We start from the raw sequence: 26,354 nt of genomic DNA, 5'->3' as shown, positions 1-26,354 counted from the left end.
CCAGTTTTTCATTGTAACTACGGACTGTTAATGCCATTATTTGGTTATTTCAAAGGAAAGAATGTTCTACTGCTTTTAGGGGACTATTCAGCAACCCAAGCCTACAATTAGTGTTTCTAGGCATATGCCAGTTTCTATTTTTCCTTTTTATTTTAAATTGGAAGACCCCAAATCAGTATTCCAAAATCACTTATTGTTTTTTTACGGTTATTTTGACAGCAGCTTTGTCAAAATTATTTAAATAACTAATCAGAAAATGTTTTTTTTCCACTAAATAAATCAAAATATCTACCCTCTTGAGATCAAATTTATACTAGGAAATATGAGAAAACTTACAAAGACTAGAATTATGTAGTTTGAAGAAATATTTTTAAAAACTATTGAATTTTACATTTTGGATGGATTTAAATGCTGGATAGAGTATTTTAAATACAATTCTAGATGGCTTTTACTGTAATACTGTAGCTTTAGAAACAGGGAAGAAGGAAATTAAATTTGATGCAGTTTAATTTTGTGATTTTGATTAATTCAAGAATTACAAATCATTATCTACATTTTACACCACCTAAAATAAAAAGGAAATGCAAGATATGTACATGAATTGCAAACTTCTTAAACTGGTGGCCCTATCCTAAGGTACCCAGCTGCCAAGATAAGGGACACGGGGAGCCTCTAGCCTCTAGCCAAGTTCACCAGGACTGGTTGCCACAGAGATTTTTAAAAGAGCAGCAGCAGTTAACCCTGATGATGTGACATTGGAGGCAAGGGCGCTGTAGGAGCAACTCATTTGTCTTTTACTTACACAACTAGCAGTTTTATTAAGAATGCTGAATCCGTGTATCTGATATGTTTTCAGATTTGTCTTTGACTAATAAAACAATGGCTAGTTTTGGTATAATGTACAAAGGACCATAAAAGGATTTAAGGTACCTGGATCCATAATTATTTTGCAATCCTCAGGCGTCAGTTGAATTATCTCTCATTACTCATGTGCAAAATGTAGAAGTTGGGTTAGTCCTATGGTCTTAGAGTGGTTTAGTGAAGAGAGCAGGGAGCGTTGAATTCAGATAGACATATGCTAGAATTTCAGCTTTGCTTCCTTTTCTACATGGTACTTCTGTCTTTAGTTTTTGATAAATAAGTTGGGGGTAGGAATATCTATCTCCAAGATTTGGGAGAATTACACGAGTTAGCAGAGATAAAGCTGCTAGCACACAGGGAAATAGTGGCAGCTAATATCGCTGCAGGTCTAATATTGTACCTCTCTCTGAAAATACTATCTCTCAGCTCTGTTCTACTACCATCATCATATGCCTAAATTTTCTGCAACTGACATTTCTCCAGTCTATGTACAGCTAGGTGAGAACTATAGATCCATGAGCTGGAGAAAAGTAGAAATTAAAAAAAAAAAAAAAACATTTGAAGAATAAATTGTTGGATGGCACAGAATGAAATCTGTATTTTGGGGAAGCACCTCTTATTCTCCTTTTTTCACCATGTCTATGGCAATAATTCTATCCATACATTCATTCATACATCCAATAAACATTGATTAAGCTTTGACTATGTGCCAGGTCCATGTCCATATTCCTTGACCTACCTCTTTCCCCAGCCAGAATAGGCTAAATCTGTTTTATAAGTTAAAGTGGTGAATATTTTGGTGCCAATTGTTATGTAATTATGATTTCTAAACACCAAGGCAGCTTTTCTTTATTTATTTCCAGACTATTACATGACATATGGTTTGTTTTTTGGATATTTTCTTCACACTTTCCTAATTAGATCAACTTTGTCTTCAAACTCCCCATTTAGAATATCTTCCAAGACTGTGTTCTGTGTTACTTGCATTTTTAAACGTGAAAAGAAATCAATTCAAGTTTGTTCTTATTTCCACCAGTCAGATTTTATCTCCTTTTACATTTGCTTTGGAAGGTGCTGAAACATAATGGGAATCCAAAAGTTCCCAATATTGGGGGAATTGCCACTTAAAAAGGGGGACCTATGTAATACTCTCATAGGTCATATTGATAAAGTCATGTGGGTAAGACAGGCTAGTAGTGAAGATACAAAGATTCTGGCCCCAAATTCATCAGTGAGGTGTTATGAAAAGAGATGTAACAGCTCTGGCCCTCAGTTTTCACATCTTGAAAACTGGGAAATAATAACATCTCAGTTCTAAATGACAGTATTGAACAATAAAATTAGATATGTATTAGAGCTTGATAATTATAAAGTGCTTTATAACAAATAGCAGCAATTACCACATCCTGCCTTAACTAGGCTAAACCACTAAAGGTCGTCTGAATTTGAGCATTAGAGAGAATGATGACTTGGAATAGATTTGGGTTACTGGTGAATCAGCAAACATACAATGCATAGAATAAACACATGGTCAATGATGCTACCAAGTGGCCCTGACTCCAGGGTCCCTCCATTTGCCTTCACAGAGGTGTGCCCTGTGCTACAAAATCAGATCCAGCAACCCTCAATGAGTGGGGAATCTACCAAAACAGAGCACCCCAGGACTACAGGATTCCTGTCTTTCATATGTTGTTTTCCCTGGAGGGATGGGGAGGGGAGGTTGTATACATCAGCATGCATGGGAGGCCTTATTTCCATAAAAGGAAATTCTTGTTGTGCCACTAACGCAGGCACCATCAAACCATTTCTTTCTTTGGCCTTGAAGTTTCAGTCATCTTGCCAGCTTTATCTGACCATTGTGCCCCCCGAGGGACTTCAGAGAGAAAGGAAGACTCTGGCTTTGACTTCAGCCTAAGAGAGGTTACTTCAGACAACCATCCAGTAAATATAAGGCATGGCAGAGACAGATACAAAACCAGGCCTGACTTGAATAAATTAGACTCTAGTAGAGTTGTTTGTTTGTTTATTTATTTATTTATTACCCTTAGATTCCCCCACCTCTTCAATCATTCTCCATTCTGAGCAGACTCTTCTTACCCCAATTGTCTACTCTATCCTAAAACAGCACTGCTGCTTCAGGGACCATATCAATACCCACTGTCCAGAGTCTGCTCTGCAGGAACCTGCCTATTCTCTTCCTCCCTCCCTTTGGAATGTTATTTAGTCTTTCCCTTTGGAATGTTATTTAGTCTTTCCTGTCTCACAGGCATCCTGATCTTCAAGATCAGTCTTTCAAGGTACCAAGTACCTGTCTATCAAATGCAAAGCAATAGAATTTAAGAGAAAACTGCAGATTTCAGAATCACATAGACCTAAGGATGAATCTTGGTTCTGTCACTTGCTTGCTGGAGGATTTGGGGCAAATGGTCTAATCTCTCTATAAACTGTTGCCTCCTTACTCTTGAACAGGCATGGTGTATCCCAGCTCAGAGGCTGGTGTGAGGACTACATGTAAATTTTATGTGAAATGTACATGGTAAGTTGTCAACAAATTTGTATCTTTCCATTTGCCCCAATCTGCAACGTTGACAATTTCTGAAACAAGACTAAGAGGAATACTTTTGATCTAAGAAATTAAACTCACTTAAGGGTTGCCTGGGATTTTGGCTGCTCCTTGCCTAGGCAACTTCAATTCTTGGCAAATTATGGACCAAATCCTAAGGAATCAAGAAGAAGTAAAGTATCTATATGCCATATCTTCCAGACTTTGAGTTTTAAAAACAGTTGAAATGATATTTATTTCTTATAAAATGTATCTCAAATATGTTCACCATTTGCCTCTGAGTAGAAAGTAGGATACACTTTTTGCTTTTTTTTTTTAGTTTTATATCTAGGAGTTTCAATTTATGTTAGATCTTTTAATTTATATTAGATCTTTCTTAAATATGAGTCTTTTCTTTTTTTCTGAGTGTAAAAAAGAAGGTAGGTAGGAAAACATTCATGGTGATGAAAAATATTTAGAGTCATATACTTTTTCTTTCTTTTTTTTATCATTTCTGTTTCATAGTCTCACATTGGTTTTTCAGCTGGGTTTTAGTCAGCACTGAGCATGATTTATAATTGCAAACACTGTCTTTGTAGACAATTGAAATTGTTCCTGTGCCTGGAAAATGTGTGTGTGTGTTCTTTAAGACAGTGAAAAAGAGAAGCACCTTTAATGCACACTTAGATTCTTTTCTGGAACCCTGAAAGTCAGAGTCATTATATCATTTACCAAGATTATCTTGCAATTTATACCTCATGGGGGAATGTTTCCACTTCTGGGAAATGCATAGTATTAAGGGTCCCATAGGACTTGGGGGGATGGGAGCAGCAATAGCCCTCCAAAAACCAGTAAGGATCTGTGATGTCTTACTTCCTGTATCACTGTTCCCCAATCTCTTCTAGGCCTTTGCTGATTAAATAATTTATTACTAAATTGAGGGACTTCTACAAAATATTTATCAGTTAATAGTAAAGCATAGCTCAGGCATTGAATACAATATAGTCCTCAAGACTGTCTATATAGTTCAGTTATGTGATGAAAGCCTAATAAGACATGGGAGGTTGGTGCACTGGGAAATGCCCAGAAATGGGATAACAAAGGCACATGTGAGAGGAACGGGTAACATATAGATTTAAAATAATCCTAGTGGAGCAATAAGAAAAATAAAATATTTGGCAAAACTGTGGACAAGGGAAAACAACCATAACAACAATAAAAGCATCATAGAAAACTCATTGCAGTATTATATGCCCCAATGTTAAGAGAAAACTTGGATTGCAACATAAAGAAATAATCTACATTTAAGTCACTGTTAAAAGAGAAAGAAGAAAAGAAGAAAAATATTTTTTTAATTTACTCATGCCAGAAAGGCATGGTTAAAGTTCATTCCACTTCTGTGAAATATCAGTATCTTTGACACAATTTCAAAGCTTTGTGACTTTTGCCAGCTAAGCCTCAGAAATCTCTCAAAAATCTAAAAATGTTCCCAACTCCAGTGTTTATTAGGCCTTTTGTAATATAGATGGATGCTGCAGAAACTGGCATTGTTATACATGATGATAGAAATATTCTATAATACGGAAAGAATGTAGTATTTTTCTTGATCCATGAATTTCCCCAAAGACCTGAATTATCTGCAGTAAGAAAGCAGAGAAAATGCTTGGGCATGGAGAATCCAAAATAACTGTTTCTCTTAAGGAAATATATATCCTTGCAACTTGGTAGATGAGAAGACAATTCTAGGTATGCTTTTTGTTTGTTACCTTGAGAAAACTGAATTCTAAATGAATTATATTTATTTAAAGATCATGTTGAAATGACTTTATTTTTAATTTTGTGAGTTAAGCCACATGATTCAATATCCTAAGCTATACTTTCTAAGTGAAGCTAATATAAACATTTGCCCCTTTTAATGTAGAATGGTAAGCACCATGTTGACCTAAAGGCCATGTATTAGTAGTCTTTTATTGTCTGGGTCAGGAATCCCTAGTGGTTTTTTTTGGTTTGTTTTTGTTTTTTGCGGTACGCGGGCCTCTCACTGTTGTGGCCTCTTCCGTCGCGGACGCAGGCTCAGCGGCCATGGCTCACGGGCCCAGCCGCTCCGCGGCATGTGGGATCTTCCCGGACCAGGGCGCGAACCCGCGTCCCCTGCATCAGCAGGCAGACTCTCAACCACTGCCCCACCAGGGAAGCCCCCTAGTGTTTTTTAATGAGTTTATCTCCCAAATGTACTTTGAATCACTGGTTTTCGTTATGAGTGCCTTAAATGGAAAGTGCCCTAGAGCAAGGTTTCTTCATGAAGAAAAACCCATCCACGTAATTAATCCTGTCCACTCCTTTATTCTGCTGGTTTTATATCTGAGTGGAGATTTGCCTTACTTCCCTTAACTTCTTCTATTTTTTTTTTTTTGTATTTAAAGAGTTTCCTTTTGTTTTTGTTTTTTTTTAATTTTATTGAAGTATAGTTGATTTACAGTGTTGTGTTAATTTCTGCTGTACAGCAAAGTGACTCAGTTATATATATATATATATATATATATATATATATATATATATATATTCTTTTTCATGTTCTTTTCCATTATGGCTTGCACTAGATATTGAATGTAGCTCCCTGCACTATACAATAGGACATTGTTTATCCATACTATATATAATAGTTGCTTCTGCTAATCCCAAACTCCCAATCCTTCCCACCCCTACCTACTGCCCCTTGGCAACCACAAATCTGTTCTCTATATCTGTGAGCCTATTTTTGTTTTGCAGATATATTCGTTTGTCTCATACTTTAGATTCCACATATAAGTGATACCATATGGTATTTGTCTTTCTCTTTCTGACTTACTTTGCTTAGTATGATAATCTATAGGTCCATCTATGTTGCTGCAAATAGCATTATTTCATTCTTTTTATGGCTGAGTAATATTCATATAAGTCTGAATATTATGTGACATATATATATATATATATGCCACATCTTCTTTTTTTTTTTTTTTTTTTTGCTGTACGCGGGCCTCTCACTGCTGTGGCCTCTCCCGTTGCGGAGCACAGGCTCCGGACACACAGGCTCCGCGGCCATGGCTCGCGGGCCCAGCCGCTCCGCGGCACGTGGGATCCTCCGGGATCGGGGCACGAACCCGTGTCCCCTGCATCGGCAGGCGGACTCTCAACCACTGCGCCACCAGGGAAGCCCCGCCACATCTTCTTTATCCATTCATCTGTCAATGGATTTTTAGGTTGTTTCCATGTCCTGGCTATTGTAAATAGTGCTGCTATGAACATAGGGGTGAGTGTATCTTTTTTGTTTGTTTGTTTGTTTGTTTGTTTTTTGTGGTACGCAGGCCTCTCACTGTTGTGGCCTCTCTCGTTGCGGAGCACAGGCTCCGGACGCGCAGGCCCAGTGGCCATGGCTCACGGGCCCAGCCGCTCCGCAGCATGTGGGATCTTCCCGGACCAGGGCACAAAACCGTGTCCCCTGCATTGGCAGGCAGACTCTCAACCACTGAGCCACCAGGGAAGCCCTGAATGTATCTTTTTGAATTATAGTTTTGTTTGAGAATATGCCCAGGAGTGGGATTGCTAGATCATATGGCAACTGTATTTTTAGTTTTTTGAGGAACCTTCCTACTGTTTTCCATAGTGGCTGCACCAATTTACATTCCCACCAGCAGTGTAAGAGGGTTCCCTTTTCTCCACACCTTCTCCAGCATTTGCCCCTAAGCTCTTCTTGATCTTCTCTTTTTCTCTGAAAACTCATGACCAAGGAGGATGAAATATCATAAGGAGATAGGTCCATATTACTTATCATGGAATTGATCTGAACTAAATTGCAAGCATTCCTTTCCAATTGGAGATATAAAATCACCATAGGTTAAGGCCCCCACACAACCATTGAATTGTTTGATGTGTCACAGAAACAGAGAAAATTTAGTTTTTCAATTTGGTCAAAACCTAATATTACCAAAATAATGTTTATAAATTGCCATATCATCTTTGTAGATGCTGGTTGTTTTGCATACACAAACATCTACCTTGCTTAGCCAATATAAATCATTTGTATGATGTGTTTGTTTTGTTTCCTCTTTTCCTTGAAAAACACCAAAAACAAAATATTGCAAGAGCTCTTACAAACAGAAAAAAGCTAGAAGTGTATTGTAGACGACAAGTTTATAGGAAGGAAATTCTTGACTACGTTTTTTACCATTTAGTTTTCACAGTAATTAACAGAAGTGATTATGTACAAATTTTATTTTTCTATTTATTCTTTCAGAGACAAGTATTGCCAGCAATTCTAAACTGGCTCCCAGGAAAACTTTCCAAATATACAGCTTTTCTCCATCTTTCTTATGTTGAAATCCAGCTCTTTCCTTTTATCCTTCGTATAATTTTTGGTGGATGATGGGAAGTTGAACTATAAGCCCTCTTGAAATTTTATGGATTGAATTTGAACAGATCAGAGCTCATTTCTATTAGCTACACCTGCCACTGCCTTTCCTAAATGGACATGTCCATATAGACATCAAAAAACAGAAAGAAAAAACCCTATGGCCAGCCAAAAACAAATAAATTTATTAAAAAAAAAAAAAAACAGAAAAGGGACTTCCTTGGTGGCGCAGTGGTTAAGAATCTGCCTGCCAATGCAGGAGACATAGGTTCCAGCCCTGGTCTGGGGAAATCCCATATACCCTGGAGCAACTAAGCCCGTGCGCCACAACTACTGAGCCTGCACTCTAGCGCCCATGAGCCACAGCTACTGAGCCCTCATGGCACAACTACTGAAGCCTGCACGCCTAGAGCCCGTGCTCTGCAACAAGAGAAGCCACCGCAATGAGAAGCCGTAATCCACATCTATCCCATCACCATCACATAACAAAACAAAAGTATGGTCTACAAAAGAATAAACTGATAAATTGGATTTCATTAAAATTAAAAGCATCTACTCTTCACAAGACACTGCTGAGGGAATGAAAACGCAAGTCACAGTCTGGGAGAAAACATTTGCAAAGCATATATATGCATGTGATATATATGATTTAGGATATTTGATAAAGGATATATCTTCAGAATATATAAAGGACTTTTACAACAGAATAATAATGAAAATGAACAATGCAACTAAAAATGCACTTCCATTTATTCTGGTAATTTCAAACTCACAATCCACATTCCAAAAAAGTAGATGTTGCTGAGACTTTGAACTTTGGTTTGAAATGTAATGCTGCACTCTACTAGCCATCTTACTTTACCACAACATTTTGACAGCTGTTTAAGGCTATTAATATTGAATTAATGTTCAAGAAAGTTTACAATTACTCACTATGGGTAAAAGGGTATAAGTTAACCAAAAACCTTCTTGGTATTTGTCAGCAAAGAGATGCCCGTGTTTTATTGCTAATCAATACTCAGATTTCATCTTTCTGTCTCACACATTTTGGTTTTCCTTTCTTAAAAAGGCTACTCAGGTGAATAATTATATACTTACTAAGCTTAGATGTTTAGTGGACAGATTTTAAGAAGGCATTAGGACAATTGCAAAAGAGGAGAATATGCATCAAACAAATCACCAAGTAGGTATTGTGCATTATTCCTTTAATACATATTCATCAAGCATTTCCTATGTGTCAGGCATCATATTGGAGCTGGATGAACAATAGTGAGCAAAAACTTATCTGTTTTTTGCTCATAAATAGCTTATAGTACAGGAAATGCATTCAAGTAGATGTGCAATTTATTCCAGACTCCAGCTCCTGGTTCTTTATTACTCATTTCCATTCAAATTATTTTAATTAAGGAAATTCACACTTATATTACTGAGGTTATGGAACAGGTAGGAGTGAGAGGATTTTGGTATAAGGTCTTCTAAGAAGGTAAGCCCCTCTCGTCCTCTCCCTTCCCCCCTTTTCTCCTCTTGCTTCTTTTTCTCTGTTTTCATTCCCCCTTTTACCATTTTCAATTTTTAATTTTGAAATAATTTCAGATGCCCCCCAAATTTTCAAAATTAGTACAAAGGATTCCCATATACCCCAACCCAGATTTCTCAACTTTTTACCACCATTGCTTGCACGCCCCCTCTCTCTTTCTCTCCCTCTCTCTCTCCCCCCATGGCTATGGCTATGGATATAGATATAAATGTAGATAAAAATACAGCTATAGGGCTTCCCTGGTGGCGCAGTGGTTGAGCGTCCGCCTGCCGATGCAGGGGACACGGGTTCGTGCCCCGGTCCGGGAAGATCCCACATGCCGCGGAGCGGCTGGGCCCGTGAGCCATGGCCGCTGAGCCTGCGCGTCCGGAGCCTGTGCTCCACAACGGGAGAGGCCACAACAGTGAGAGGCCCGCGTACCGCAAAAAAAAAAAAAAAAAAAAAAAAGCTATATCTAAATATTTTTTCTGAAATATTTCAGAGTAAGTTGCAGACAAGACACCCTGTACATCTAAATATATTAGTATACATTTTTTGCTACTTAACCACATCTCAATGAATGTAATCAAGAAACTAGCAATTCCATCATATATATATATATATATATACACATATATACGAATATTATTTAGCCATAAAAAATGAAGAAATCTTGCCATTTGCAACAACATGGATGGACCTTGAGGCATTATGCTAAGTGAAATAAGTCAGACAGAGAAAGACAAATACTGTATGATCTCACTTATATGTGGAATCTAATTAAAACAGAAAAAGAGATCAGATTTGTGGTTATCAGAGGAGAGGGGGAGAAGGCATGGAGAAAGGGAGTTAAAAAGTACCAACTTCCAGTTGTAAGATAAATAAGTACTAGGGGTGTAACACACAGCATGATGACTATTATTAACATTGCTGTGTGATATATAGGAAAATTTTTGGAAGAGTAGATGCCAAAAGTTCTCATCACAAGGAGAAATATTTTTTCTTTTTTTATTGTATCTATATGAGATGATAGATGTTAACTAAACCTATGGTGGTAATTATTTCCCAATATCTGTAAATCAAACCATCATGCTATATACCTTAAATGTATACGTTGATGTGTGTCAATTATTTCTCAATAAAACTGCAAAAAAAATTTTTAAAGAAACCAACAATACTGCTAGTATCTAATCTATAAGCTATATTCAAATTCAGCTATTTGTACCACTAATGTTCTTAACCAGTCCAGGATCGCACGTAGTGTATTGTTGTCATGTCTCTTTTTCTTCCTTTAATCTGAAACAAATCCTCAGTGTGTGTATGTGTGTGTGTGTGTGTGTGTGTGTGTGTGTGTGGTGTCTTTCATAACTTAGATATTTTTGAGGAATACAGAACAAGTATTTTGTAAAATGTTCCTCTGTTTGGGTTTGTCTCATGTTTCCTTATTGTTAGATTTAAGTTATGTATTTTTGGAAGGAATACCACAGGGATGATGTGCCTTTCTCAATGCATCATGATGTACCATTACTGGGATGGTAATTTAACTTTGTCCACATGGTAAATGTGGTACCTGCCAATTTTCTCCAGTGTAAAGTTACCACTTTTCCTTTTGTAATTAATAACTATCTTGTTGAGAGCTACTTTGAGATTATATAATCATCCTGCTTCTCACTGTACTTTTATCTAGAAATCCATTGATGATTCTTACCAGATATGATTATTACTGGGGTACTATGGTGGTTTCCAAATAGTGATTTGTCTATTTCTATCATTCCTTCCACCTTTAATAGTTGTAATTCTACTGTAAGGAAGAGCTGTCCTTTCTCCCCTAGTAAACTTCTTTTCTGAGTTCTCCCCATCTGTTCATCCATATATCTATCCATCCATCTCTCTATTTACTTTTTATCCACCCATTGCATCATTCTATGTAGTACCAAAGAGCTCCATGGTATAGACCTATTTCACTATTATCACCTAACTGAATTTTCACAGAAAACTCACAGTGATGGTCCTACTCAAAATATTATGTCCCTAAGGATAACTAAGTATTCATGAAGTGTTTTGAAAATTAATACTTTTTCATGGGATTACATCAGAAAATGGGATAAAAGCCCATTCTTAAAAATCTGTTGGAGGCTTGTCTATAAGGGAGAGATGAGTACTTTCCAAAGTGACCTCACGTCATCAGATGAATCCAAATATATTCATGAACATGCATTTAGACTGTCTGCACTCCTCTCCTAGTCTCCTTGTCAAAAGATAATCCCTGCTTGGATTTTAGGCTGAAACCATAAGGGTTGACTACTGTAAATTTGCTGTTTCTCTCAGGTTAAGTGTCTGACTCTAGTCCCATGCTTTACACTTACTGAAAAGATTAAGACATCTTACATCCTCTCATGACATCCCTGACATCTGTCCATTAAACTTCCCAAATTTGGGATTTTAGTGACAGTGCTCCACCAGGTTGTCAAGGTACAGATTGGGAATTCAAACAACTGCAAATGAAATCAATGAAGTCAATTTAACCTAAGCACATGGCAACACATTTCAGAAATAGAAGTGCAAATAAACTTTTATTTGAAACTATAGAAGATTCATAGTTTTTCATATTTTTTAAATACAAAAATTGTGGGGAAAATACAGCCAGAGATGTCATATATGCAGTGCCTAATATGCATCTCCAGTGCCTTTCGTATACCATTTGAAAGTCTAATAAAACTCTACAAAGTCCATGTTGATATCACAATTTAAAAAATCTGCAACAGGGGTTTTGAAGAAGCTACATAATTAGACTGAGTTCAAAGCTAACAAGTAGAAGGGCTGGAATACAAATCCAAGTCTGTCCTTACTGAAAAGGCCATGTTTTCTCTCTGCATTACACTGATAATATACCTGTTGCCAGTAATAAATATACAGAGGAATAAACATGTATTGTCTACGAAATCAGTAAGAATAAAAGCTGGTGAGGTGTGTGGCAGAAAAATCAAATTCTCTTATTTTTAGACTGTAGCAGAGTACTCAAGTCGAAAATATATATTTATTTGACTTGGTTTTACTTGTTTCGTTCCACTTATCTCTTTCCTTCTCCATAATGTCAGTATATTTAAAGATCTGCACACATGCTCAAAAATACATTATTTAAAAATCTTAAAATCTGAGCGATAATGATAATAATGGCACTTTATCCTCATGATGAAATATAACTAGACCAAGCTTTGAGCTCCCATTTCTGTGACTGTAAGTTGACCTCACTAAATTGAATTTTCTGTTTCAAACAGCAGGTGGTGGTACTGGGTTATTCTATTACGTTTAAGTACTTAATTACAGATACTGCAGTGTTGATGAAAGTAACATGTAATATATATTTTAGTTTCAGAACATCATCCTGTTAAGATTTACTTTATAAAATAATATACATGATGAGGTCTTATATTACTAGAAAAATTTGCACATACATAAATCCTTTAGAAGAAAGGAAATGTGTATATATATATATATATATATATATATATATATATATATATATATATAAAACATATTACTTAAATCATTTAAATGGTTTATTATGTCATACAATTATTTAAATGATTTTAACTTTTTTGGTAATAAATATGATTTAATATTGGGGATTATTTATATTAAATATACTTTAAATTTGTAACTATTGTAAAAATAATGGTGCTAAATGGTAAAGACTAAATGAATTCTTTTCATTTAGTAAAAGAGTGGGTGGAAAAATAAAGCTTTGTCTCCTTTAATTAATTCCTAGTTGAGTATAATGATTACTTTTAATCACTTTCAACCAACCCTATAATTTACTATATATTTTATATTACTCATCAATCTATATTCCCATTCCAGTATATTTAATATCTTTAAATAATTTATTTTGAGTCTTGGCTACATTTCAGTTCTTTATTGGTCTTTAGTTAAGCTTAAAGGGGTTGGTATTTTTCCAGTCTTCAATCCAGCACTGGAGTTGGTTGGATGGTGGGGAACAGATAAGGATAAAGGAGAGTATTGTACTTTTTAAAAAGCTATTGCTTTTACTGGTGAAATAATATTTAAATGTTGTAGTTCACTAGGCCATGATGATCATTATGATGTTAAATTATTTGAGCCAGTATCTCAGAGGTCCCATGTCATAAAATGCAAAGATAATATTTATAACCTTGGATGATTCGTTGGCAATATTAGGTAGCAGATGGCATCTCTAAAGATTTTAATGACTATTTTGCAGCGCCTGTTTCATGGCAGATGGAATGGAGCAGTGGAGAGGCAGTGGCTGGGGACTCTTGGAATAAGGTGGAACCAGATGGTTGGCAGGAATTAGGGGTCCTGTGGAAGGAACAGGGGTTAAAATAGAGACAGTAGTTAAAGAGAAATAAGGTGAATTAGGACTAAAAGTGCTGTATAGCAGAGGCTACAAAGTGGAGATATGGGGACAATTTACATTTTATTTTAGGGTCAGTCTATACGACTTCAACAATTTTATTGTGGCCACTGTGAAATTGGAACTGGAATTTCGTGGTGAAGTCATTACCAAAGTGTTCTAAATGATCAGCTGTATCTCTGACAGAGTTGATATGAGTAGAATCAATACCTCCAAATGTGTGCTCAAAGGGCTACTTTGAAAGAGAGTGCTTAAAAATGGAAACTTCTGTCCCCTGCCTAGCACCTTACGGTTGTCATCATTCCTAAATAGGAAGCCACCCAACAGAGAAGCAAAAATTTCAGCTTATTTTAAAATGAAAAATGTCACTAGCAGCCAAATTCTAAGGCTCCTTTCAATTTTGAAATTCTTGTCTAATTTTGATTCTCAACACGTGGTCCAAAGACTAGCAGACTTAGTTGGGGTGTAGTTATAAAGGTTTTATATATATATATATATATACACACAAATATATGGTATATAATATGATATATAATATATAATCATATATTATACACACAAATATGTTGCATATACATCAATTATGTAATATATATATGCAATACATACATATATTGCATATATATATCATATATATAATATGCAGTATAAATATAGATGGTCTTCAACTTATGATGGTTCAACTTAATGATTTTTCAACATTATGATTGTGCAAAGGTGATATACATTTAGTAGAAACAGTACTTCAAATTCTGAATTTTGATCCTTTCCTGGTCTGTGATATGTGGTAAGATACTCTCTTGTGAAGCCAGGTAGAGGCATTGAGCCACAGCTCCCAGTCAGCCATACGATCACAAGGGTGAACAACCAATATGCTTATAACCATTCTGAACCCAGACAACCATTGTCTTTCATTTTCAGTACAGTATGCAATAAATTTCATGAGATATTCAATACTTTATTCGAAAATAGACTTTGTGTTAGATGATTTTGCCCAACTGTAGGCTAAAGTAAGCTTTCTGAGCATGTTTAAGGTAGGCTAGGCTAAGCTTTGCTGTTTGGTAGGTTCATGTATTAAGTGCATTTTCAACTTAGGATATTTCCAATTGGGATCCCATCATAAGTTGAGGAAGATCTGTATTCTTAAAGTTGCAAACTAGACTACTGAAGTAGAAGCTCTGTAGAGTAGGAATTTTGGAATCACATTTAAACAAATTTCTCCAGATAACTATTATGCACAGTATAGTTGAGAACCACTGGTTTGATATTTAAAAGACAGTTGCTAAAAGCAATAGCTTCATAGTATTAGTGAAAGCAAAACAAAAAGAAGCAGCACAGGCCTACCGAGGCAAATCAGCTTTATGTGGCTTGAAACCCACACATGTTGGGAGTCATCTTTATGGAATAAAATAAAACAATTAGAAGTAGAAAATTGGATACAGTGTCTTCAGAGTAAATCAGCTTCTGCAGTTTAAACATTGAGGCCAGCTTCATTTCTTGTCATCCTGGACATGTTTCTGGGCCTTTCTGAGTTGAGAATAATGGTCTCAAGGGGTTGTAAAGATCAAATAAGCCAACAGCCCTTCATAAACAGTGAAACACCCTACGGTTATGGAGGCTGTCATCCTCTTCACCTCTGATTACCTACTTCATATGTGAGGGTGTGAAGTGAGCAGAGAAAACTGCTCAAGATTGTGAGATAACTCAGTAGGACAACTATGCACACTTGTGTCCTCTGCTCTTCAACTTTTCTAGAGAAATTCAACACTCCAACACACTCAGACCTTAGTATGTGTTGATTATATGACTGATTGAATGATGAAAAAATGAGTGAATGGGTGAGGGAAAAAAGAAAGATTCATGGCCCACCTGTTGCTATCATCATATATGGTTGGGCAGAACCTCAGAAGTGACTTGTTCTTTTGAAGATTTTAAACTGATTAACTTTAGGCTGGGATGAATGTGATTGATTGAGTTGGGTGGAGTTTATCTGTAAGGATCTCCTGGAGGAAGAGCCTTTTTGCAAAGCTTTGGAAGGAAGGATAAAAGCAACAAGAAAGCCTTCTAAAGGGCATTTTGTTTTTCATTTCCATTCCAACATTAGCATACCAATGGTGCTCATTCACCTTGTACATCAGGGTGGTTTCACTGAAAAGTATTTAGGCTTTTAAAATAAGCAAAATTCATATTTACTAGGAGTCCTGTGGAAAAGGCACAGGAAATTGCACTAAATGCTCACCATAACCCACAAAGTCAGGGTTTTTTTACTGGAAAACTGGGGCTTCAGGAGCTTAATAACTGCCCAAGATCACAAGATCTTGGATATTACACAAGATATTGCAAATAAGTTTCAAACCCCAAACTTTCTGATTTAATACCCATGTTCGCCTACTATATAATTGTAAGTAACAAAATATTATTTTTTTGCATTTTATAAAAGTATGAGTATACAAAAAGCCTCTCTATTTTAATCATTTCCCTGTTGAGAAAATGAATAATTTTTAATTATATGCATTAGTTTTATAACATTTTCTACTGAGGTCATAAAAGGCTATATATTTCCTGGTAATGGTCCCTAAACTGTGTCTAAATCCCACACTTCCTACATGCAACGTGGTAAAATATGAGGAACGCATATACATACAGACACTCCATATACACAGTAGACACGCACATGCATACATACATATATATGTGCATATATATATATGAATCTCTATATATGTGCATGTATATTTATACCTCTTTACTTTTTTAATTACAGAATTTTAAAAAGAAATCTTAAACATCATGTTTGAATGCTTGCTTACTTGAGTACTGAAATATATGTAGGCTGAAGTATGTGAAAATTAACTACAAAATTGACCAGTTTGTAAGCTAAGGCGAAAACAATCAGGAACATTCTGAATATATTGGTGGAATGTGCAATCCTTGTTTCTGTTTTATTGCCATGTCCTCTATGAATTTTAGTAAAACGTATATCAGAAGAAACAAGAATTTGATGGAAGCTATAGTTTAGAGAAAATGCATTTATCAAATAGTTACAAGTAGCTTTTTCTTATTTTATTCAGGGCATTATCACAGTCTTGCAGTCCTAAAGAACCCTATCTTAGACTTGCTTATATAAGCAAATATGCCTTGATGTGTGTGCTTGTGTGTGTGTGTATGTGTGTCTGTATGTCTGAAGAGGTAGGGCACAGACTTTTAAGACCCATCCCCTTTTCTCGACCTCAAAAAATCAAGTTTCAGCCATCCTGATCTTACTCTCTTAAGTATTTAAATCTTCTTTTCTTTTTTCTAGTCATTTTTGATAATTCTTTGACTTTACTGATGATGTGACAGAATCAGAGGACACGTGTTTTAGATGCATGTGCTTTGTGACTGTTTGGGATGCAAATTAAATGTAAGAGAGCAAACCCCAAATAAAGTATGTGTGGCCAGATTACAGAGGTTTATGAACCCATAGGGAGAGACCAGATATAGGGATTCTAATTAGGAAAATAATAAATATATATTGCTCCCAGAAGCTCATTCAAAATGTTACATTTCCTTAGAAGGTCTTCACATTGACTCTTCATGTGAAATTCCAAGTAATTTTTGCAAAAGTCTGTTCTGAGTGATACTATTAAATGTCTGCCTTCACTTTAATTTTCAGAGTTCAAGGATTGTGGATGTGTCCTATTGATTCGACTCCCAAATTCTGGTAGTTGTCCCAGTAGGAAAAAAAAAAAAAAGCATAAAAATAACCCAGATCCAAAAGTGCCCATTAGTTAGCTCTGAGCATGCCAAAGTTGTCAAGTGATATTGCAGTTGTGGTCTTTAAAGCATTTCAAAAAAAAGCTGGATAACATTGTATAAAAAGCTGGATTTTATGGCTTTGTCTATGCCAAAGAGATTGTCCAACAGAAAGCACCCTGGTAAGCCTAATTATTACTCCACATATGGTACGTGGCATTATAAGCTATTTTGAGGTTTTTGGAAAGGGAGAGATATGAGTGACAAACACAGCAGGGCGTGCTGAAGAATTTTAACTCCAGCCCCTAACAGCCCCATGTTGGCAGGGCATAAAACACAAAAATGCTGTTTTAGTAATTTATTTACTATTTATTTTCAGGGTGAATAATTTTGTTAAAATTTACAGGGTAGAGTGGGGAAGAAAGTGATATAAAAAAGTCAGTATAGTACATGTATTCAGTAAAGATTGTTCTTCAAAATGTTAGGGCTGTTTATATGGGCAGCTTTCATTTCTTACTTTAAAATCAAAGCAGCTTTTGTCACATTTGGTTTGGAGAATAATGTAGAATCTGATTTGGAGTACAATTTAAGGTAAACATTAAAAGACACTTTGAATGTGTACGTGTAGGTGGTTGTACCAAGAAAATAGTTTGGGAGAATGAACTCAGAGAAACATGGAAGCAATCAGCCGCATAACACATTTGCTTCTATGCCTTTAATTGCTTATGTTTGAAAGGTTCCTCAGAGAGAGAAGAGGACATATAAGGAAGAGGGGTGTTTTATACTTATGATTTCAATGTGTCAGTCCAATGAGAACTATTTCTAAGTCAAAGTTTTGGGTATCTCAACATGGCTTAAAACAAAATTCAGACATCCCCTAATTTCCATCTCTGAAGTATTTTAAAGATCATCCTCATCTGTTTAGTTGCAGAATCTTGTGCTCAGCAGTCATAGTACCAGTGGAGGGCACACCCAGAATGCCCAGGACATGTGAAAGGTGTTTGCACATATTAAACAATAATTTTGCTTACATCCTCTACCAAGCTTTGTAGGATTTCGAAAGCCTTGACCATCCAAGTCCAAGAAACTTAGCAGATTCCTGGCACCATTTTTTCCTTGTTTTGGATTAAATACAGAAAAATTCTCTTCTCTGGCAAAACAAAGGGATCTGCCTCTCTGGTTTTCCATTCTAAATGTTAAAAACAAGACACTATGTGAGTGAATTTACAGATTATCCAACCTAGGGCAGAGTAACAATTAATATTCCCAGTAGATCTCTATCCATGATCAAGGCTAAAAGAAAATCATGACATTAGAATTTGGGGTAGCATTTTGTTCTTTTGTGGTAGCATTTTGTTCTTTTGTGGTTATTTCAAACATTGTTTTAAAACAAAATCAGTTATACTTTATTAGTATAATTTAAAAGATGAAGAAAACCAAGGCCAGATTTTAATTCAGCTTTTACTTATATTTTAAGTCAAATGATTTATAAACTTCTCTGGGATATAACATTATAATAAGATTAAAATGATATTTACCACTTCATTTTTCCTTTTGAGAGTTAAATAGAGTTAATGTTTAAATCTGGCCTCTGCTGCTATTGCTGTTTTCTCCAAAAGGTGGCACTTGTGTAATCTTTTTCTTTCTCAGGGTGCAGAGAACCAGGGGAGCCAGAGGGACCGGAGTGAATTTTCAGAATTGTTTTCCTTTAACAAATTCCAAATAGCCATGTCAGAAATCTGCATTTCTACAACTGCAGCTACTTTATGCTCTTAAGAACCCTTCAAATAAGAATTAGTCTGATTCTGAGAAAGAAAAACATGCCTTCCGTCTTTCTTAGTTTGGTTTAAACTTTGGAGTTCTTTATCCCAAGTTTATTTTATAATGTTCTTCTTCCCTTCTGATCTTTGACTAAAGTTCTAATTCTTTTTTTAGATAACATTGATCCATTTGAAGTTGTCCTTCTTAATTAGAATGCATAAGCAACACATGAGTATGTCTAGACTCTATATAAACAAAGCTTTCTGACAGCATAAATCTAGAAGGATAAATCATTCAGACAGGAGAAATCTTTTGAGCTGTTAACAGACAAGAAAGAGTGAAAGGCATAGAGGGAAAGGAAAACATGTTGCAGAGATTCTGATGATGAGACAGGAAGGAACGGATGAGACTTAAACTAGCAGTTTCTTTCCAGCAATTCACGTAAATTTCCTCCCAATCCCTACAGCTGAAAAGAATTTTAAATATCTAATGAAGTCCAACCACTTCATTTTACAGATGAGGAAATTGAGTCCCAGAAAGTTAAAGAGTGTGTTCAATGGAATGCAACTGAATTCTGTTTCTACATCTGGTGGAAGAATGCAGTGGTCTGTCAAAGAGAGGTGTTAAGTCACAAGTTATAGAAATCAAAATCTCAGATAGTTTTGAAAACTGGAATCTGTTTAACCATGATTCTTCAGGTACAGATGATTTTGAGCCACTATGCTGTCTTAGAAACCCTCTTCTGCTCCAAATAGGAATATGGTCATCCATTAACCATGTAAGTTATTAGATCTGTGTTGTCTAAAACAGTAGCCAATAGCCACATGTGACTACTTAATTGAATTTTAAATTAATGAAAATTAAATAAAATTTAAAATGTAGCTTCTAGTTACACTAGCCACATTTCAGGTGCTCAACAGCTACATGTGGCGAGTGGCTGCTATACTGGGCAGGGTACACATAGAATTTCCATCCTTGCTGAAAGTTCTCTTGGGCAGCACTCACATAGATCATCAACTGTAGAGAGTATGGGAAGAGTACAACACAAAGTCAGGTACACAGTGTCGTGGGGTAATCCAGTGTGTAATGGCTAAAGGCATTTGTTATGTGGGTTTATAAGCAAATTTACACCCAACTCTGGAAAATTAGCAGGTTTACGTCTTTTTAGGCCTTCTGCCCCTCCCTTTTTCATTATACTTTTTCCTTCTCTAATATTCTTCACTTTTGAGTGCTCAGCAAATCTTTGTGGGGACTTCCATGGTGGCGCAGTGGTTAAGAGTCCACCTGCCAATGCAGGGGACACAGGTTCGAGCCCTGGTCCAGGAAGATCCCACATGCCTCGGAGCCACTAAGCCCGTGCGGCACAACTACTGAGCCCATGTGCCACAACTACGGAAGCCCATGTACCTAGAGCCTGTGCTCTGCAACAAGCGAAGCCACCGCAGTGATAAACCCGCGCACGGCAAGCAAGAGTAACCCCCGCTTGCCGCAACTAGAGAAAGCCCGCGGGCAGCAACGAAGACCCAACACAGCCAAAAATAAATAAATCTTTGTGAGCACCTTATTTATTCCCTCTTCTGTGCATTATTCCATTACATTTCACAATGTTTATTGAACATCTACTGTGTGACAAACATTGCACTAGGTAACCAAAAAGGAAGAATTAGATGTTCTGTGATAATGAATCAGGCAGGAGGAAAACACATGTTTCCAGAACCGATTCAGGATATAGAATGAGCTCTTCTAACCATTTGAATTAGCAAAATAAGTATTATTAGAATAATTACGTGGATTAAGAGATGGAAGCTTATTATGAGAGGTTTAGTGACTTGTCCAAAATAATACAGGTGGTATAAAAGGTATCCTCAGACTGGAATTCATGTCTTTTTATACCAAGTCCAGTGCTTTTTCTAATCTATTACCAACTCAGAGTAGAGATTGGTTTATGCCAACTTCCTAATTTTTCTGACATCTGCCAATGAAACATCAAATAAGTTGTGCCTTCCATATATCAACATTTTCTTTTTTTTTTTTAAAGGGCTTCAAATGCTTGGCTTTTTTGTTTGTTTGTTTATTTATGGCTGTGTTGGGTCTTCGTTTCTGTGTGAGGGCTTCCTCTAGTTGTGGCAAGCAGGGGCCACTCTTCTTCGTGGTGCGCAGGCCTCTCACTATCGCGGCCTCTCTTGTTGCGGAGCACAGGCTCCAGACGCGCAAGCTCAGTAGTTGTGGCTCACAGGCCTAGTTGCTCCGCGGCATGTGGGATCTTCCCAGACCAGGGCTCGAACCCGTGTCCCCTGCATTAGCAGGCAGATTCTCAACCACTGCGCCACCAGGGAAGCCCAACATTTTCTTTTTTTAAGTCCAGTTTTCGAATTTCTTGGAATAAAGACAGAATTATATTTGTGTTTTTTACAAGGGTTCTCTTTGGAACTCTCAGCTAAGTGCTTGTAGAAGGTTCTTGTGTTGAATTGACCTGTGCTTGGCGTTCTCTTAATACTTAGAACTCATAGGGGTTGACAGAGCTTAAATGTAAATTTACAACAATATTCTTTCTATTAAGAAAAAAAGAATAGATATAATTCTTATTAGTTGGCAGAATTAGTTAAGAATAACTAATTCTTATTAGTTTTAATAGTTGAATAAAATTACACCATTTGCAGGCGATCAGGGCAGCATCAATAGCGTACAACGTTTGAAATTTTGTACTTCCCATGCCTTTCTGCATAAAAGAGTGATTCAGTTAGGCACACCTAAATCCAGATGTTATCCAAAATCTAGGTGTTATATAGATTTTCTCTTTCCAGCAGTCCTTGCTTGGAAACGTGCCACCACCATCCCATCATTGAAGTGGCTTGGTAATGGGCTGTAACAACCCATTACTAAGCATCTCTGCAGCACAGTATTTGGAAGTGCTCCACCTATATCACATGCCACTCAGTATGAAGCTTAGTATAATGACTTTCCCCCACACATTCGTTATCAGTCAAATGTTAATTTTTATTTTTTGATGGGTCTTAGGATATGCTGTGTTATTTGCAATTATTTTTATCAGAAATTGTATGATAGTGAGATGGTACTGCATTTATTTATAAAAGAAACCTAGCTAGAGATTGTCCTTATCTTCATCAAATAGAAACCTCCAATAAACCTACCATGTTTTCTTATCTTATTCATCATATTTGCTATACAGGATTTAATTGACTGAAACTTTTTCCCAGTCCTTCATAGAGTACTTCCCTGATTCCATCATCTTTTTCACCTTGTCATACTCTCCTACCAAAACAAAGAAAACAAAACAAACAAACCAGCAAAAATCCTCTTCAGAATGACTCTTCTATGTTTTAGTGGCTCATACTCTTTTCTTCCCAACCCATAAATTCAAATCCTCTTCCTATCCACAATTCATTTGTTCCTCTCTTTCGGGGTTTTCCTCTACTATCTTAGAATTTAACGGTTCTCATAACCAACAGCACTGTTCATGCATTTTCAATACACTCTTCTTGCATAACCAAAGTGTATTCATGCATTGAATAATATATATGCTGCCCAGTGTAATGAAACACAATAACTTTTTCAGAGCAGGCACTCTCTGCCTATGTGGCATTGGGCAAATGACTTTATCATTTTGGATTCCAATGCTCTCATCTAAAAAGATTAATTGAAAAAAACACTTGAGGAATGGGGAGGTGGAAGGGTAAGCTGAGATGAACTGAGAGGGTGGCATTGACATATATACACTACCAAATGTAAAATAGGTAGCTAGTGGGAAGCAGCCGCGTAGTACAGGGAGATCAGCTCAGCTCGGTGCTTTGTGAACACCTAGAGGGGTGGGATAGGGAGGGTGGGAGGGAGATGCAAGAAGGAGGGGATATGGGGTTATATGTATGTGTACAGCTGATTCACTTTGTTATACAGCAGCAACTAACACAACAATGCAAAACAATTATTCTTCAATAAAGATGTTAAAAAAATAACAAAAAGAAATTTTATTGTTCGTATTCTATTTTTCTGTTTTCTTTTAAAAGTCTAGTATAAAAAATATAGTAGCTAGTAAATGTTTTTTTTCCTATAGATTGTGTGACAGTATAACTCAAAAATTCTCTTCTAGAATATGTTATCACTAGTGAAAGTAATTTTGGAAAACAAAAACTTTTGGTCAAAGATAAAATTTATTTTCTTGAGGATTTGTATGACTCTCTGCTAGAAGACTAGAGCTGGATATTTTGTAAAATAAATATACTCTAATACTAGCTACAAAAATAGGGGAAAATCAGTATATGTTTAGCTAAAGAGTGAATTTGTACCATTAAAATATATTCCAGTTTATATTACATAGCATTAAAAAATGCCACAATATTCTTTAATAATCCACACCTGGAAATTGGATGCATACTTAAAATGGCATTTGTGCCTGTTTCAGCTGGAATAAGCTGTATTTATTCTGTGGCTTGGGAATCTCTCCATCAAGTAAGGAGCACAGAGCCAACTTTCTACTAGTCAAGCCTCCAATACACGTGCCTCTCTCATAGCCACAATACATTTCAACTAGCCAACTTGGCATTTTTTAAAAAGTATTAAAGTATTTACCTTGATCACATTGAGATATGTGGCTCTTCATACAAAAGGAAAAATTTTATGTACAACAGAGAAATTCTGAGTTGTTTCTTGTAAAATATTTTAGAAACCAAAATAGCCAGACCACCACTTTGTAGGCTTTACTTCCAAATAAAAGTTACTTATGTGGGCTATACTCTATCTTGCTGTGATACCAGCTCAAATCTTGCAACTTGCTGAATATTTGGGCTCCCGTTACTCTATGAATACTTAAAGCACCTGTTGGCTGTTATCATACTGCTCTTTCCCTCATTACTTTTCTCTTTAATATGGCTCTACTCTTGACAGAAAAAATGTTAGATCCTGAAGTGAATGATCTATTTATTATACATCTTTGACATGAGCAAAGTTCTAACCAGAGATCATAAATTTGGACAAACTACTCTTGAACAAAAAGTAAAACACTGAGAAACGAAGAGAGAAGAGGAACATATTAACATAAACTATTTGCTTTTATTAATTTTTTTTTTCACGGTACGCGGGCCTCTCACTGCTGTGGCCTCTCCCGTTGCGGAGCACAGGCTCCGGACGCGCAGGCTCAGCGGCCATGGCTCACGGGCCCAGCCGCTCCGCGGCATGTGGGATCTTCCCGGACCAGGGACATGAACCCGCGTTCCCTGCATTGGCAGGCGGACTCTCAACCACTGCACCACCAGGGAAGCCCTTTTATTAATTTTGACTACATGCCTTTGTACTTAGCTGGTCTGTAATAACTACTTATTGATTTGTCGTGAAAGACCGTTGCTTCTCTCTGATTCTCTTTGGCAAAATGCAACTTATAGTTACCATCCATTATGTGATAGTAGAGTATCCACTCAAACAAAAGAACTGTGTAAGAACCGATCTTGTTTGAAAGTGACAGGGTAGTGTATACCAGCTTATTATGTGAAAGTAAATAGTTTCCATTATTTAACAAAGTGTCTTTAACTGGGAAGATAGTGACTTTTTGCATCTATGGCTTAAGGTCTGTTAATCTCAAATGTGATACCAAGAGAGGCAGCAAACTGCTTTTCTGATATTATTTAAACAGCAAAGATTTTTATGCTGCCCTGTCTTGAACTTAGCAGTGTTGAGTCACTATCTTTTGAGGTTCTGTCTCAACAGAACTAATTGGAAATTCAAGGGATACTGGAAACCATAATTTTGCTGTAGCTTGAACTTGCCCAGATTAAAGGAGGGACAAAGTTCTAAGCAAACTCTCTTCTGGCTGAAGACCAGTACTACTCTATGCCAAATACCTTCTCTTTTGCCTGTAAAATGAAAAAAGGGGGTTCTTTATAAAGAAAAGTTATTTTCATTGAAAAGGATTTTTCATTCATCTTGTCATGATTATAAAGCAATTTTCACTAATCTCACATTTTAGGTATCTTGACCTCTGAGCCTTTAAAAAATTTTTTTCTTTCCTTTATATATTTTAAAAAACACTCTAAATTACCTAGAATGAGTGATGATTGAAGAATTTCCCACCATAGCCATAGACAAACATCAACAAGCAGGCAATGGATGGATGGATAAAATGACATTGGCAAATTCTTCTATTTATAAACATTGAAAAATAGGGACCTTGTCTTTTATCTCTCTGAATATTTATATTCTCAACATAAAATGAAGTCGTAGAGACCTGCCCATCTGTTTATTTTTTAAAATCCATGGCGTCAACAGTTTAGAAGTTTCCAGTAAAAACCAGGAATGAAGGCATTCTTGTGCGATTTCGTCAAGTCAAGGAATTCTGTCCAAATCTTCGAAACAAACAAAGTATTTGGCTTATGTTTCAGAAAAGTTTAGATAAGCTTTTCATTTTATAATTTACATTCTTTCAACTGATGTGTGTGTGTGTGTGTGTGTGTAGTTCTTAAAATTAGAAACAGTACTAAGGAGATCCCATATTGTTTGATAGCTGTGAAAAACCTGGTTGACATCAAATGCAACTGAGAAGCTGATGGTGTTTTGGCTACCAGGGTGGGAGGAAGGTATTGAGATTGGGAGGAATCACCCTTATTTGGGCATCATTTATTGGGACTTGGCTAGGAACATAACACTAGAGAATAGCAAAGGGTGCTTTGTTGTTCTCTCTTTGCCTTCTTAGTCTATGCCCCATGCTTTTCTCCCCATTCTGGGCCTTAGAAGGAAATTGATGAAGACTGCCTCACCTGGGCTCCCTTGCCAGCTGGCTTCTGCTTAGAATCATCCATTGGTCCCAGTGGACTGAGATACGAAGGTGAAAAAAGAGAAAGATGCATTTCGTCCCCATTCCCTTCCTTCATCAGCACCCTGTCCCTGGGGATAACGAGATTCCTCTTTCCCACCAGGAAACCACTCTTTTGCAATTCCAGTTCTCTGTGAATTCTGGTAACACCATTTCTTCCTCTTGTCCCTTTGGTCCTATGGGTGGAAATGACTTTCCACTGTTGCTAGTCTCTGGGTGCCCTGCCAACCCTTGTTTGCTCCCTTTACTGTGCCCACACATAGCCAGGACTCCAATCAATAAAAATAACTCTATTCTTTAAAGGCAGATATGTACACTATGTGGGAAGGAAGGGTGGGA

The sequence above is a fragment of the Hyperoodon ampullatus genome (assembly GCF_949752795.1).
Source record: "Hyperoodon ampullatus genome assembly, chromosome: 11".
Taxonomy (NCBI): Eukaryota; Metazoa; Chordata; class Mammalia; order Artiodactyla; family Ziphiidae; genus Hyperoodon; species Hyperoodon ampullatus.
Note: the sequence above shows the minus strand (reverse complement) of the source record.